The 14,831-nt window shown below is 46.9% G+C and overlaps 1 protein-coding gene across 1 annotated transcript in view; it reads left to right on the forward strand.

The window, feature by feature from the left end:
- Positions 1-230: 230 nt before the first annotated feature.
- Positions 231-14,831, forward strand: part of NFE2 (nuclear factor, erythroid 2) — a 30,884-nt gene continuing 16,283 nt past the window's right edge. The window contains exon 1 of the mRNA XM_035100036.3: positions 231-484. The gene's annotated coding sequence lies outside the window, so the exon portion shown is untranslated. The remainder of the gene's footprint in view (positions 485-14,831) is intronic.

The following is a 14,831-nucleotide window of genomic DNA, read 5'->3' on the forward strand; positions in this document are numbered from 1 at the left end:
TGTGTGTGTGTGTGTGTGTGTGTGTGTGTGTGTGTGGTGTTCTGTGGACTCTCTTCCTTCGAGCTCTGTAAGTGCAGATAGGAGCTGGCTGTGTGGCCTTTCTTGGAAAGGCAGGGTGCAACACAAGGCTTTGTGGGAGGGAAGAAAACCCTTGGGCCATCGCCGTGGTTTCCCTGCCCCTTGCACAGGGGCGGCTCCTGTTATGTAATATCAGCAGCCCCCAGCGAGGCGAGGCGGGACACGCACTGTGCAGCTCTGCCCACCTGGACTCTGTGGGACTGACTGCTGCAGCGATGGAAGCTCCTTGAAGGCCCCTTTTGAGCAACCCTAGCCCGTCAAGGGAAAACGGCACTCACCGCTTGGAAAACTGGGGGGGTCCTTTCTCCTGCACATCCCAGAGGAGAACCTCTTTTTTTCTTCTTCTTCTTCCTCGTCCACCCTCTTCGGCTGCACACCTGGCCCAGGCAGCTAGGAATTCCAGCAGGTAAGGGGCCATGCCGCCAGTGCCTCAAAGGGTACCATTGTTTCCAGCCCTCTCTAGCAAGGCGGGGGCTATTTGTCTCCTTGGTTGCGTGGCCAGGTGAGAGAGAGGGGTGAAGGCTGTAGCAGGAGCAAGAAGAGGGGGCAGGATCTCAAACCGAGCCGCTCTTCCTACAGGAGCCAGGAGCTCTCTCTCTCCCCCCCCCCTTTCCCAAATGAATGTTAGAAATTTTAGGGCTAGTCATTTCCCTGGCCTATGGGGTAGATAGGCATCACCTTCAAATCCACCCCCCCCCCAGAAAACACTGGTTCCTGACAGAAGTCCCTCGGGCTCTCTGCCTCCTCCATCTCAGGTCCTTCTTTATTTAGGGCAGGTAGCTTTTTCAGAAGGACTTAACTCATGCAACGGGGGCTCCGGGGACCGTTTTGTGTTTGCATCTCATGATGAGGAGCAAAGAAGTTTCTTTCCCTTATCCAGTGTTGAAGTTGCAGATGCGTTTATGGGGTGTTTTGATCAGGAACCTTAATGGCTTGTTCCTGTTGAGTCTCTTTTTTTTCTGAGCAACTGTGTCTCATTTTGCAAGGGAAAATGTATAATTATTTCCTGAACCCCGGGGGTGGAAGGGAGCAGAACATGTATACATACAAAGGACGCACACCAAGGTCACATTTGCACCATGCTCTTAAAAGCACTATTGCGCCTCTTTAATGGTTGCACAGAATCCTGGGAACTGTAGTTTGTTTAGGGTTCTGATCTCACAGAGCTACTGTTCCCAGCAACCTTAAGAAACTACAGTTCCCAGTATTCCCCGTGACTTTGAATATATGGTCTGAATGTGGAATTAGGCTGCAGCATTCTCCTGTGGGGCAAAGAGGTAATTTTAGACTCTTGGTTATGATGTTAAATGGCCGTGTGTATATTACTGTACTTTGCTTGCTGCAAAATATTTGTAAACTAGCCTTTGCTTGCTGCAGTTGTTCACACACACACACACACACACACACACACACACACACACACACCCTGCACCCGGTCATTCTGTATGGGCATTTTTGAAGTGCGCAGGTTCACTTGCAAACAGGCCAGCAACAAGCAGCCTTGTACACAAACGCAACTCGGCAATACAGAACCACACAGTTGAAGAGAAACATCCTTCACCTAATCCAAGCCTTGTGCGTGTACATTTGTGTTGCAAACCAACACAACCAACCTGTGTGCGGATGAAAGAAAGTGGCTGTCACAGCCATTATAACAGCAGAGGTGGGGAAGAGTTGGGCATTTGCAAAAGGAAACATTGAACCGGGGTATGCAATTGCTTCATGCATGCTTGTGAAGGCATTTTTCCCCCATATTATGATGCAAGGTGACCTGTGGGAATCTTAGAGTAAACACAACTTTTGGGTCTACGATAGGTGGAAGTTGCTTAGGGAGGTGTGTAGCCAGCCAGCCAGCTCTCTCTAGTATGAGCCACCCGGGGTTAATTTGAATCCAGGGCTGACGTGCAAGTATTGGATTTGGGTCTTGCGGCTCACGGTCGCTCCAGACTGATGTTTTATTTCAGGTGTCTTCTTGCAGCATGCTCTTGACACACTAACAGGTGTGTTGGTGGTGGCCTTATTCTGCTTTATCAGCTGTAATTTCCTTCTTTATTTCACAATATTTACCGCTTGATTGCCATAAAGCATCAAAGCAGTTTAGAAAAAAAGAATAAATTTAAAAATAAGTGGGAAAACCAGTTAAAAGCAACTATTTAAACCACTCAAAAATAATAGAAATCAACAAGCTAAAAAACCCCACAATTCAAACACGTGCCAGCTAGCCTTTTCTGAACAAAAACATTTTCAGCAAAGAATACAGTGGAGGCTGCTACCTGATGTCAATAGGAAAGCTCATACCTATGACAAACTTAGTTGGTCTCTAAGGCGCTACTGGAAGGATTTTTTTATTTTGTTTTGACATGTGTTAACCTACCTGTAAATAGGAAAGGAGTTTCACATCGTGGGTGCTGCCACTGGGAGATCCATTTATCACAAGTATGGTGCTTCTCCGGTGCTATTGCTGTCTGGAGGGGCTATCGTGCAATAAAAGTGAGACAACCCGATCCCTCAAGCTTTTGTGGTATGAAAAGTTATGGGATTTCAGCACATGTACTGGCGGGAAATGAAGCAGTATAACTGCCCGAACACTTTTGCAGGAGCAAATAGTATTGACGGCGGAGTTGTGTCTGACAGCCCTGACAGCAGCACAAACACAAATAATCACGAACGCCCAATAGAAAATATGTCTCATGAGTCTGGGAATGCGTGAGGTACATGAGCCAGAGCAATGTAGTGGAGCACTGGATTTGCGTGTGAGATTCAAAGCCTTGCTTAGCTATGAAGTCCCGTGGGTTACCTTAACAAAGTTATTTTGAATACAGTAACGAGAGAGAGAGAGAGAGAGAGAGAGAGAGAGAGAGAGAGAGAGAGAGAGAGAGAGAGAGAGAGATGGTAGTGTTTGTTTGCATGGCTGAGACAAAGACACACAGAAAAAGAGGGAGAGAGGGAGAGAAAGAAAGAATGAGAGAGACATATATAGTGCTCTTTTTTCTACAAAAAATGTTTAGGGGGTACTTTCATTTTGACTCAAGAAAATCACCACTTTATAGTACAAATCGGGGAAAATGAATACAGTAAATGGACAAAAGTACAAAGATTCACAAAATGTTGAGGGGTATGCATACCCCTGCGTCCCCCCCAGAAAAAAAACACTGCTTATATACATAAATATATATTAAACTGTTTGGTTTGCATCATTGCACTTTTGCCTCTGCTAAAGAAGTTATTTCATATTTCAGAAACCTGCAAAACTTAATTATCCAGAGGTGGCAGCAGGCCAAAAGGAACATTTGTGTGCATTGCATTCAGCAAAACCTCTCTCAAACCGCTTTCAACCCTCCTAAAAATTGTCGCTTGCCTCCTGGCAGTATGGTCCTGGCAAGTCATAAGGAGGATTTTACCAGTACCCTTCTTCCTCAGGCTGCAGATGTGTTGATGTTATGCTAAAAGGCCACCCTAAGTTCCTTGGAAGACGGCAGGAATGAAAAGATAAAAAGGAGTGTCTTTTGAGCATGTTGAGAGTGCCTTCAAGGATCTCCCATCCCCTCATTTGCAGTTTGGGATAAGGCCTTCCAGAGCAAAGGGACTTTTTCAGGATGTGTTGCATTTTGCTTTTAGCTCTGGCAGCTCCTATTTTGCATGTTAAGTGTACAGGGGAGGGGGTGTTGCACCTTGTTTATTTCCCCTTTATGGTTTGTGGTGGTGCATTAATCTCCATGATCCAAACTGTCTAGTCAACCTGCTTGCCGGAGGTGTCATTGTGTAATAGGAATGTGTGTGTGTGTGTGTGTGTGTGTGTGTGTGTGTGTGTGTGTGGTGGAGATGGGCAGCACACACACACTCTTCCTTTAGGGCCACTGTTACCTGGGTGTTATGGGAACATTCCAAAATATGTGTGTGTGTTTCTCTGTGCGTGTACAGTATATTCCAGATAGAAATATGGATAATACACCTGTGTGTTCATGTATGCATGCACACGTGTTCTCAATCTACTGCCCTCTCCCGGATAGAGCCAGAAGTCATTGCGTTATATCTGCTTTCTGTTGTAAATGATTTTTATTGTTTTTACATATAATCACATTACGTAACATCGTACCCTCTTATATTTTTTTGGCTCAACTGAGGCTAACGACTTCCCTCCCTCCCGTCTGTTGGTTTACAAAATTAAACTTTACATTTTGCTTCGTTTCCTATCCTTGTTATATCATTACCTAAAATATTATATTACTCAACCTGAGCAGGTACCGGTAGCAATTTCATCTTACAAATCTTCAGATAACCCTACTAATGATGTTAATTGCTTACAGTTGTCTTTCAAATATAATATAAATTTGTTCCAGTTCTTTTAGAATGCTTGGTCTCGCTGGTTCCGGATTCTTCCCGTCAGTTTCGCCATTTCTGCAAAGTCCATCCATTTCAACTGCCACTCTTCTTTTGTCGATAACTCCTGTTGTTTCCATCTTTGGGCTAACAAAATTCTTGCCACAGTTGTTGCATATTAGAACAATTTTTTATCTTGTCTCAGTATCTCTCTACCCACTATACCCAATAAGAAAGCTTCTGGGTTTTTTTAACAAAAGTGTTTTTAAACATTTTCTTTAACTCATTATATATCATTTCCCAGAAAGCTTTTACCTCTTTACATGTTCACCAGATGTGGTAAAAAGTACCTTCCTTTTCCTTACATTTCCAACATTCATTTTTTGTTCTACACATTTTAGCCAGTGTTATATCTGCTTTCTGGGCTACAGAACTCTCTGCGCTGCTTCGCTTTCTGCCCTGGCAGCAGAGTTGGAGTCATTCCCTCCTATTAATGTGTGGGTCCTATATGTAACTGTGGGTACGTGTGCACAAAGCACACACATGTCATTCAGATCTTACACACCTGGGCCCATTATAAGCAGGTTCCACCTGAATAAAGGCTCTGCATGTGTGTCTAGGGCAGGCATCCCCAAACTTCGGCCCTCCAGATGTTTTGGACTACAATTCCCATCTTCCCCAACCACTGGTCCTGTTAGCTAGGGATCGTGGGAGTTGTAGGCCAAAACATCTGGAGGGCCGCAGTTTGGGGATGCCTGGTCTAGGACAGTGGTGCAGATCTCAGAACTCTTCTCAGGTCACAAGTCCACTCTCTGCGCCACTCACTGCCACAGCTTTGCACCGCAGGTGTTTCGGCCTGGCTGGAAAGGGTCCTTGAACTCTGGTGGTGCCTTTTGCTTGTCCAGATGGAAGATAGAGAGTGGTGTTTGAGTGTGTATGTACAAACTAGGTAAAGGTAAAGGGACCCCTGACCATTAGGTCCAGTCGCAGACAACTCTGGGATTGTGGCGCTCATCTCACTTTATTGGCCGAGGGAGCTGGCATACAGCTTCCAGGTCATATGGACAGCATGACTAAGCCACTTCTGGCCATAGCTACCAAGTCTCCCGTTTTTCACGGGAAACCCCCGTATTTTAAACCATTTCCCGCTGGCAGCCCGGATTGGAAAAAAATCCCGTAAATCCCCTGGATTTCAGTACCTGCCAGGGAGGCTCCTTCTGCGCATGTCTGGACATGCGCAGAACTGATTTCGGGTTCTCTGCCCATGTCTGGGCACCGGAAATCGGGCAGAGCGGCACCAGAAGTCGCTTCTGAGCATGTCTGGACATGTGTAGAAGCGACTTTTGGTGCCGCTCTGCCCATGTCTGGGCACCAGAAATCGGGCAGCGCCGGCACCAGAAGTTGCTTCTACGCATGTCTGGAAGCGACGTCCGGTGCCGGCGCTGCTGATCCCGGATTTTTCTAACCGGGAGTTGGAAGGTATGCTTCTGGCGAACCAAAGCAGCGCATGGAAACGCCGTTTACCTTACCACCAGAGCGGTACCTATTTATCTACTTGCACTTTGACATGCTTTCGAACTGCTAGGTGGGCAGGAGCAGGGACTGAGCAACAGGAGCTCACCCCGTCGCGGGGATTCAAACTGCCGACCTTCTGATCGGCAAGCCCTAGGCTCTGTGGTTTAACCCACAGTGCCACCCGCGTCCCTACAAAGTACCGGTAGTCTACTTTAAAAAGGTAAAAATTACATTCACAGCTCCACCCAGTTTTGCCTCTGGCTCCACCCACTGTTCTGGAATGATGTGGTCCCTGGAAGGTTTCCCAGAAGGGAATGTGGCCCTCAGTATTGTCTCTCCAGGGTCTCAAGCCAGGAGAGGTTTTCCCCATCACCTATAACCAGGCCCTGCTAACACGACTCTGGTTGTTGCTGGACTCTCTCCAATTCCCACCAGCCTCAGCTGTCATGTGCAGTGGTCAGAGATGATGGGAGTTGTAGTTCAGCAGCATTTGGAAGGACCACAGCCCCCCCCCCCAGCCTGTTTAAACTGCAGACATTGGGGATTGAATCTGGCAGTGTGGGGCCATTTTCCAAACGCCTGGTGTGGCTGGTGCAGCACCTTCTGAGAAGTGGGAAGAGAAGGATTGCCCCATTTGGGGGGGGGGGTCTTTGGTTGGGCCAGAGATGAGTTTGTTTAGAGTGGAGGAACCTTGCTTAGCCTGAGGGCCACATTCTGTCCTGGGTAAAGCCAGTGATCGGTCAGAAGCAAAAATGGGTAGAGCAATTAGTGCACCTCATCTTTTTACTGGCTGATTTTCAGCCATGCAAAAGCCAGAGGTTTCAACATACACCCACACCCCTCTGTCTTCCTTCCAGGCAAGTGAGAGGCATGATCGCCGTTCAGTAACACATTCCAGCCAGGCAGAAATACACGGGGTGTGAAGCAGAGGCGTGTGGCCTAGGGGCTTGGGGAGAGGGGTAGTAGACTGGGGAGAGTCCTGTGAGTTGAAGAAAGAGACTTTAAGGGCTACATCTGAACCTTAGACCAAAGTTTCCTCACACGGGGTTTAATACAAACCCTTTTAAAAACCAACCGTAATGTAGGGAACACCCAGCACATCATGTGTTAATGAATGGCACAAGTCAACAAGAACTAAGAACCACCTTACTGAGTCTAGCCTCACATCATTGTCAAAAGATTCTGGTAGTCACATAACACAAATGCTCATCCCCTGTTGTTTGGGCCCAGGATCTGCCGTTCAGAGGTATACTGCATCTGCACTTGGTGATTCCATTTTGCACCCATAATGCTGGCAGTTTTTGCGTCCTCCATCGCCTCTTTGGTTTCCTAACTTGCCAAATTACCTATTCTTGGGATGGGAGAAACGAGGTGGGGAATTTGTAGTTCAGGAATCCCACTGAAGCCTTGCTCATTTTAATGCATTCTCTCTTCCCCATCACCACCATTGGCCTCAGAAGACTTGAGGTGTCTGTCTCAGGAGCTCTGGGTGTGGGTTTTCCCCCCACTTCTTCTTCTTATGCAACATCCCAGCAGAGGATCGGAAATTGCAGGGCCAGCCTCTGTCGAAATGCGCACGGGAAAAGCAAAGGGCGAGAGGCGATAGCAGACCACAGAGAGAGGATCCGGGGTGGGGTGGGGTGGGGTGGGGTGGGCGGGAGGAAGAGAGCAGAGCAGTTTCAGATCCTTGGGGCCTCCCACAATAACAGAACTTTGCCTGTGAGAGCATCACGCACCAGAAATGTCCCCAGGGAGAAGGAGCACACAACAGTTACATTGGAGAGCATGGCCAGAGGGATTGATGGCTCAAATCAACGGAAGGTGGGGGCATCACAAATGCAACACACACACATACAGAGGCTACTGGGCTTGAAGACTCAAGCCTGAGATGTGTAGTGGACCAGCACAGATGTCTTTTCCATTGTGCTTTCATGAAGATTTGTACTTATGATGGTGCTGGGGTGGCTAGCATTGACCCCACTTCCAATACTATTTACACGTGTTTCGGGGCGAGCGCATTGCTTCACCTCCAATCAGTGCAATCCCATGACGTCCTCCTGAAATCTTGGAACTTTTCATACCACAAATATTATGGGCAGTGGGGGGGGGGTGTTGGAAGAGCAATACCATTTCAGATCACAATTGCTTTGAAAAAGATACCCAAATCCCTGCACTCCAATCACATGAGTAGACTGTGGTTTTTAATAGTTCTGCCTAATCACTCTCCCTCCTGCTGTTGGCAAGGAAATGGAATTTTTAAAAGCCTTACATAGCATAAGGTGCATTAGCCGGATGGGCGAGGTGGAAATAATGAAATTATCATTAAATTATTATTAGCTGATTGCAGTCATCTGGTGCGATTTTACTACAGTGCAATTGGCAGTCCCAAACTAGGCTAAATTTCCGTTTTTGACTGACTGACTCTAGCTACGAATGCCGAAGCTGCTGAACACTCTCTTGAGCTGGGATATTGTTTAGGGGGTTGTGCTGCTGCTATTTATACTTTTTTGTATCTTTATTTTCAGATATTATGATTTATGTGGAGATGGTTCAGTTTGGTTGTGTACTTTCTGATGTGTTTTATTTCATGGTTTTGACTACATTTGCTTTGTAATTATGTCAATATTTTCGCATTGTAAGCCGCCTTGAGCATGGTTTTAACTATGGAAAGGCGGCCTACACATAAGATGATGGGTATTGCCCCACTTTCGTTGTGCTATAGCGCATGGCTGCTCCTCCAAATGGCAATAATGTGGTAACAATGGAAAATCATCACCTGACATCTAATAAAGGAGAAGGATTTGTAGGCAGTCCAGTATGACTCCACCGATGATGAGCTATTATTGTGTCAGCAGCATGTTGCAGTCTGAAGGGGACCCTTGGGCTATTTTCTACTCTGTTCTTCTGTTCTGTCTTCACCATCACCTGCTACTGCTGCTGCTGTTGTTTCTCAACGCCAGCAGTTGAACTTGGAATTTTCTGCATGTAAAGCACATGCTCTGTGTTCTTCAGCCTTGAGCCCAGCAGCAGCAGCACTCATCCTAGCCAATGGCAAAGATTATAGGAATTGTTGTAATCCAGCAGCATCTGGTGGGCTACATCATGCAACACTGCTTTGGACTACCTCCCCTCCCCAAACTTCTTTTCACGGAGCTTCTCTCACAGCCCCTCCCCGGACCTATTTTTTCCCCTGCGCATTCATGATGATTTGTTCTCATGATGCTATTGGAGCAGTCACATGCAATCTGTCAGGCTTCAGGGAATCGGCTTCCTTCCCCGTGGCAGTAGATAAGCAGAACAAAGGGAAAGGAGTCTTCTTACCAGTTAGAAACTTCAATAATCACAGCGAGAGAACAAAGACACATCTCATAGAATGGCGGTGCTCCCAATTAAGGATTCCACCCCCTTCTGTCCCTATTAATCTATGACACTTCTACGTCTTGTAGTCTGAGTTTGTACCCTCTGTGCTTTCTGTTCTGCCACTTTCTGAGCTCTCTGTGATTCTGGAGAAGGGGGGTGAATGCTGTCCAGAGACTGTGAATCTGTTAACCCTCTCTCTTACAGTGTTTCTTCTCTTAGCTGTTCCCCACCCAGTATTTCCCAGCTTCTGCCTTCTGAACTATGTCCTTCTGCAAACCACTGTTCCAAATCTATACTGTCCTCTTGCTCCTGGGAAGATTCAGGATCCAGAGCAGGGGGAGAGGGAGGCTCCCACCATTCTTCCTCAGTGCAGCCCTCCTCAGCGTGGTCCCTGACACAATCTTGCTTTCAATACAGTTTGTGCCTGCAAACGTTTTGGGGATGTCACACTGCTTCACTTGCAATGCATGTATATCCCAAAACTTCCTGCTGAAATCCCATCACTTCTTCTACCACATACACTCTGGTTTATTTTTGTCCCGCTTTTGCTGTGTATTTGCCCCCCTTGGACAGCACTAACGTTGTAGCATTGGGGAATCATCACAGAGCAAACTAAAGCAGAACAAATCTATGGTCAATGCACTATTATGGCATCAAGAACATGTTGCAGAATGCATCCGCAATTTTTTTAAAAAAACAGTCTGGAGGGGCCCTCAAAGGCCTGGTTTAACAGTCATTCTTTCTCCCCAGAGAATGCTGGGAGTATTGTAGTTGTTGGCGATCTCTAACAAAAAATGTGCAGAAAACTTCGACTCCCAAGACCCTTTGGAGGCTAAGACTGGTGGTTGTTGGTACAATGGTTGCCAAAACAAAACAACAAAATGTCCTGTGGCAGGGCTCTTAAGAAAGCCTTGGGAATTTTATTGCGGTGGAATTCGTGTTTGTGAGCCAGCACTCATAGAAGCTTTTTATGCCACAATATAGGTGGAAGACTTAAAAGGGCCACAGTAATCTTTTCGTAGAATTGTAGAATTGTAGAGTTGGAAGGGACCACAAGGGCCATCAATGCCTGCAATGCAGGAATCTTTCTTCCCATGTGGGGCTCAAACCCACAACCCTGATATTAACCCTGATATTAAGAGTCCCGTGCTCTCCTGACTGAGCTGTCCGGGAGTCCTTTATAATGAAGGCTCCGGGTTTTTTTTCTTACAACAGACTACATAGCTATTCCTCTGCAATTTGCCACAATAGTAACATGAAAGTTGTGGCTACGCCAGTCTACCAGCTCCATTCGTTATGCCAGCTGAGACCCTACCTGCCCACGCACTGTCTCGCCAGAGTGGTTCATGGGCTGGTTATCTCCTGCTTGGAGTACTGCAACACGCTCTACGTAGGGCTACCTTTGAAGATGACTCGGAAACTACATCTAATCCAGAACATGGCTGCCAGACTAGTGACTGGAAGCAGCCGCCGGGACCATATAACACCGGTCCTAAAAGATCTTCACTGGCTCCCAGTACATTTCCGAGCATAATTCAAAGTGTTGGTGCTGACCTTTAAAGCCTGAAACAGCTTTGGCCCTTCACCCCCCATTGTTCAGCTCGTACACTGAGATTCAGCTCTGAGGGCCTTCTGGTGGTCCCCTCACTGCGAGAAGTGAGGTTACAGGGCACCAGGCAGAGGGCCTTCTCGGTAGTGGTGGCTGCCCTGTGGAACGCCCTCCCATCAGATGTCAAGCAGATAAACAACCATTTGACTTTTATAAGACATCTGAAGGTTCAGGGAGGATTTTAATGTTTGATGTCATATTGTGTTTTAATTTGTTGGAAGCCGCCCAGAGTGGCTGGGGGAACCCAGTCAGATAGGCGGCATAAAAATAAATAACGATGATGATAATCTTCCATCTTGACAGTGGATGGGTTTAATGGCCGCACTGTCTTCTTGACAGTGGATGGGTTTAATGGCCGCACTGTGTTGGTGCTGACCTTTAAAGACCTAAACGGCCTCGGTCCAGTATACCTGAAGGAGCGTCTCCTCTCCCATCGTTCTGCCCGGACACTGAGGTCCAGTGCCGAGGGCCTTCTGACGGTTCCCTCGCTATGAGAAGCTAAGTTACAGGGAACCAGGCAGAGGGCCTTCTTGGTAGTGGCACCCGCCCTGTGGAACGCCCTCCCATCAGATGTCAAAGAAAAAAACAATTACCAGACCTTTAGAAGGCATCTTAAGGCAGCCCTGTTTAGGGAAGCTTTTAATATTTGATGGATTTCTGTATTTTAGTGTTTTGTTGGAAGCCGCCCAGAGTGGCTGGGGGAACCCGGCCAGATGGGTGGGGTATAAATAATAAATTATTATTATTATTATTATTATTATTATTATTATTATTATTAACCAGCTAGGGGCCACACGTCAGAGCGGGAAAGTGGGGAGAGCAATTAATGTGAATTTTATGCAGTAGGCTACTTTTTATGCATGCTCACACGCCCCTCTCTAGGCAAGAAGCATTGCCAGGGTTCAAGGACCATTCCAGCCAGGCAAAAACATGCAAAGCAACACTGGTTGGAGGGTGTGGCCTGTGGAGAGTCCCAAGGGCCAGAGAGCTAGGACTAGAGGGCCACGTATGGCTCCCAGGTCTGAGGTTTCCCATCCCTGCTTTAGCACACAGGTTTTCGCAGTCCTCTCAAGGATGCCAGCCAGCTAGACAATGCTCAGTTCAGCCACCTGGCAAGCAGAAGCGAGCATAGCATCTAAGAAACTAAGAGGTTTCTGTTGTCCCTGCGTGTGCCTTCCTCAGAGGAGCAATTTCAAATCCTTGGATGAGCAGCGAGTACTGACATGATCCCACTCTGCATATTATCTTTCTTGGCATATGCTTCCTCTCCCAGCTTCCTGCAGAAATATAGATAGGTTTGTAATCCACCAGGCTCTGGAGTGGGCAAAAGTTAGTCAAGCAAATGCCTAAGAGTGGTTTTTTGACTAAGATGTTGATGAAGATGATTAAAATTTGTATACCATCCTATGCCTGCAGGTCTCAGGGCAGTTCACAACAACAAAATAGCAATATAAAAACACAAAATTGACAATAAAACCAAAAACAACCCAATAATTTCCCCCTTCCCAACACATTTTAAAAGGGCATTGGATGTCAATCAGCCAAAGTTAAAGAGGAACATTTTTGCCTGGTGCCTAAAAAGTGTCCTAATGAAGGCGCCAGCCAAACCTCCCTGGGGGGAGCATTCCACAAACGGGGAGCCACTGCAGAAAAGGCCCTGTTCTCGTGTTGCCACCCTCCGGACCTCACATGGAGGAGACACATGAAGAAGGGCCTCAGAAGATGATCTCAGGGTCCGGATATGTTCATATGGAAAGAGGAAGTCCTTGAGGTATTTCAGTCCTGAGCCGTTTAAGGCTTTATCGGTCAAAAGTGTTATTGGGTATACTCTGAGTAAAACTTAGCCGACATAGGGGTGGTCCCTGTGTCACAGAAATATTGGAAACTACCTTATAGTCAGACCCTTGATCCATCTCAGTCTGTATTGTCTACTCTGACTGGCAGCAGCTCTTTAGTTATGCAGACAGGAGTCTTTCTCAGCCTTCAGTGGGGTTGTCAATCAGATTGGATTGGCAGCTCTCACTGGGGAGCTGCCCTTCGCCAGTTGAAAGCAATGAGCTGGGTATTTGGGCGCACCCAGACAGGGGATTAATTTGCAAACAGGTCATACGGGCAGGCATTTGTTATGCCAATTACTGTATATGGATGACACAGAAATGGATAAACAGTCTGGCAGGCATTCGCTTAATCCCTTGACACCTGTTTTAATGGGATAGTATTATTGCATATTTTAATTGAGGTGTGTTTTAACTATGGTGCATTTTACAAATAATATTGTGCAGTTGTCTATTTATATTTTGTAAACCTCTTTGTCATTCAGTGGCATTCCCTGTGGCAGCCCTGACACTGTGGAATTCCCTCTCCACAGGCAAAAAGATGGCAATAATAATAATAATAATAATAATAATAATAATAATAATAATAATAATAATAATTTATTATTTATACCCCGCCCATCTGGCTGGGTTTCCCCAGCCACTCTGGGCGGCTTACGACAGAAAAATGAAATAAAATAATCTATTAAACATTAAAAGCCTCCCTAAACAGGGCTGCCTTCAGATGTCTTCTAAAAATCTGGTAGCTGTTTTTCTCTTTGACATCTGGTGGGAGGGCGTTCCACAGGGCGGGTGCCACCACCGAGAAGGCCCTCTGCCTGGTTCCCTGCAACTTGGCTTCTCGCAACGAGGGAACTGCCAGAAGGCCCTCGGTACTGGACCTCAGTGTCCGGGCAGAACAATGAGGGTGGAGACGCTCCTTCAGGTATACTGGACCAAGGCCATTTAGGGCTTTAAAGGTCAGCACCAACACTTTGAACTGTGCTCGGAAACGTACTGGGAGCCAGTGTAGATCTTTCAAGACCGGTGTTATGTGGTCTCGGCGGCCGCTCCCAATCACCAGTCTAGCTGCCGCATTCTGGATTAGTTGTAATTTCCAGGTCACCTTCAAAGGCATCCCCACGTGGAGCGCATTGCAGTAGTCCAAGCGGGAGATAACCAGAGCATGCACCACTCTGGCAAGACAGTCTGCAGGCAGGTACCAGATGGAGCTGCGTACCAGATGGAGCTTCAAAACTATTGTTTTTAATCATATGTGGCATGCATGGCCCCCATGTGTTTGTTGGTTGGTTTTGTTACATTCATATCCCACCTTCCCTCCAAGGAACTCAAGTCAAAGTGGAATCTGGATCTGATGGACTCCAAATCCCACCAACCCCAACCAGCTGGGAATGATGGGAGTTGTAGTCCAACAAAACAAGAGGCCCACAGGCTCCCTGTCCCTGGCATTGAGCCTGACTGATAAGCAGTGTGTATGTTGATGTGGGGAGAGAGGGGGAGAGGAAGCTCCCTTCAGCTATTCCATCTCTGCCCATTGGATGGGGACATGCTGGTCTTCTCCTTGCAACGACGTTCTTCCTGGGAGGCAAGACTGCCCCTTGCACCCCTGGTTGATCGAAGAGGCCAATCACACTTCCCTCTTGCTCTCCAGTCCCCAAAACAACAAGTGGGTTGGTGCAGAATGTTCTTTCTGAAAGGGAGAGGCAGGGAGAAGCAAGATCTAAGAGCTGCCTCTTCTCTGGCCAGGGGCTTGGGGCCAGGCTAGTCTTCTCCTTCTGGACACTGAGTTCAGATGTCTGGTACCACATCCAAGAATAAGATTTTTAAAAGTAGAACTGGACGAGGAAAGGCTGTCTTCTTGTGAGGCCAAATTTTCATCACTTTGAAGCTTCCTGTTCACTTTCTGTCTCAAGCCATTTCTCTGGGCTTGGAGGACAAACCAAAAGGACTTTTCACATCTAGTGGCATGCAAGCATTCATTTTCCTTTTAGTGCGTTTCCCTCTTGGGATTTCCTTTCTGGCAGCTTGGACTGAAAGGCAGCTTCCATTTTCCGATTTCGTGCTTTAGGCAGGAAGAGCCAAAAAACTGAGAACTGGGCAAATGGCAGGAGGAC

This window comes from Zootoca vivipara, chromosome 2, assembly GCF_965207765.1.
Source record: "Zootoca vivipara chromosome 2, rZooViv2.hap1.1, whole genome shotgun sequence".
In the NCBI taxonomy this organism is placed as follows: Eukaryota; Metazoa; Chordata; class Lepidosauria; order Squamata; family Lacertidae; genus Zootoca; species Zootoca vivipara.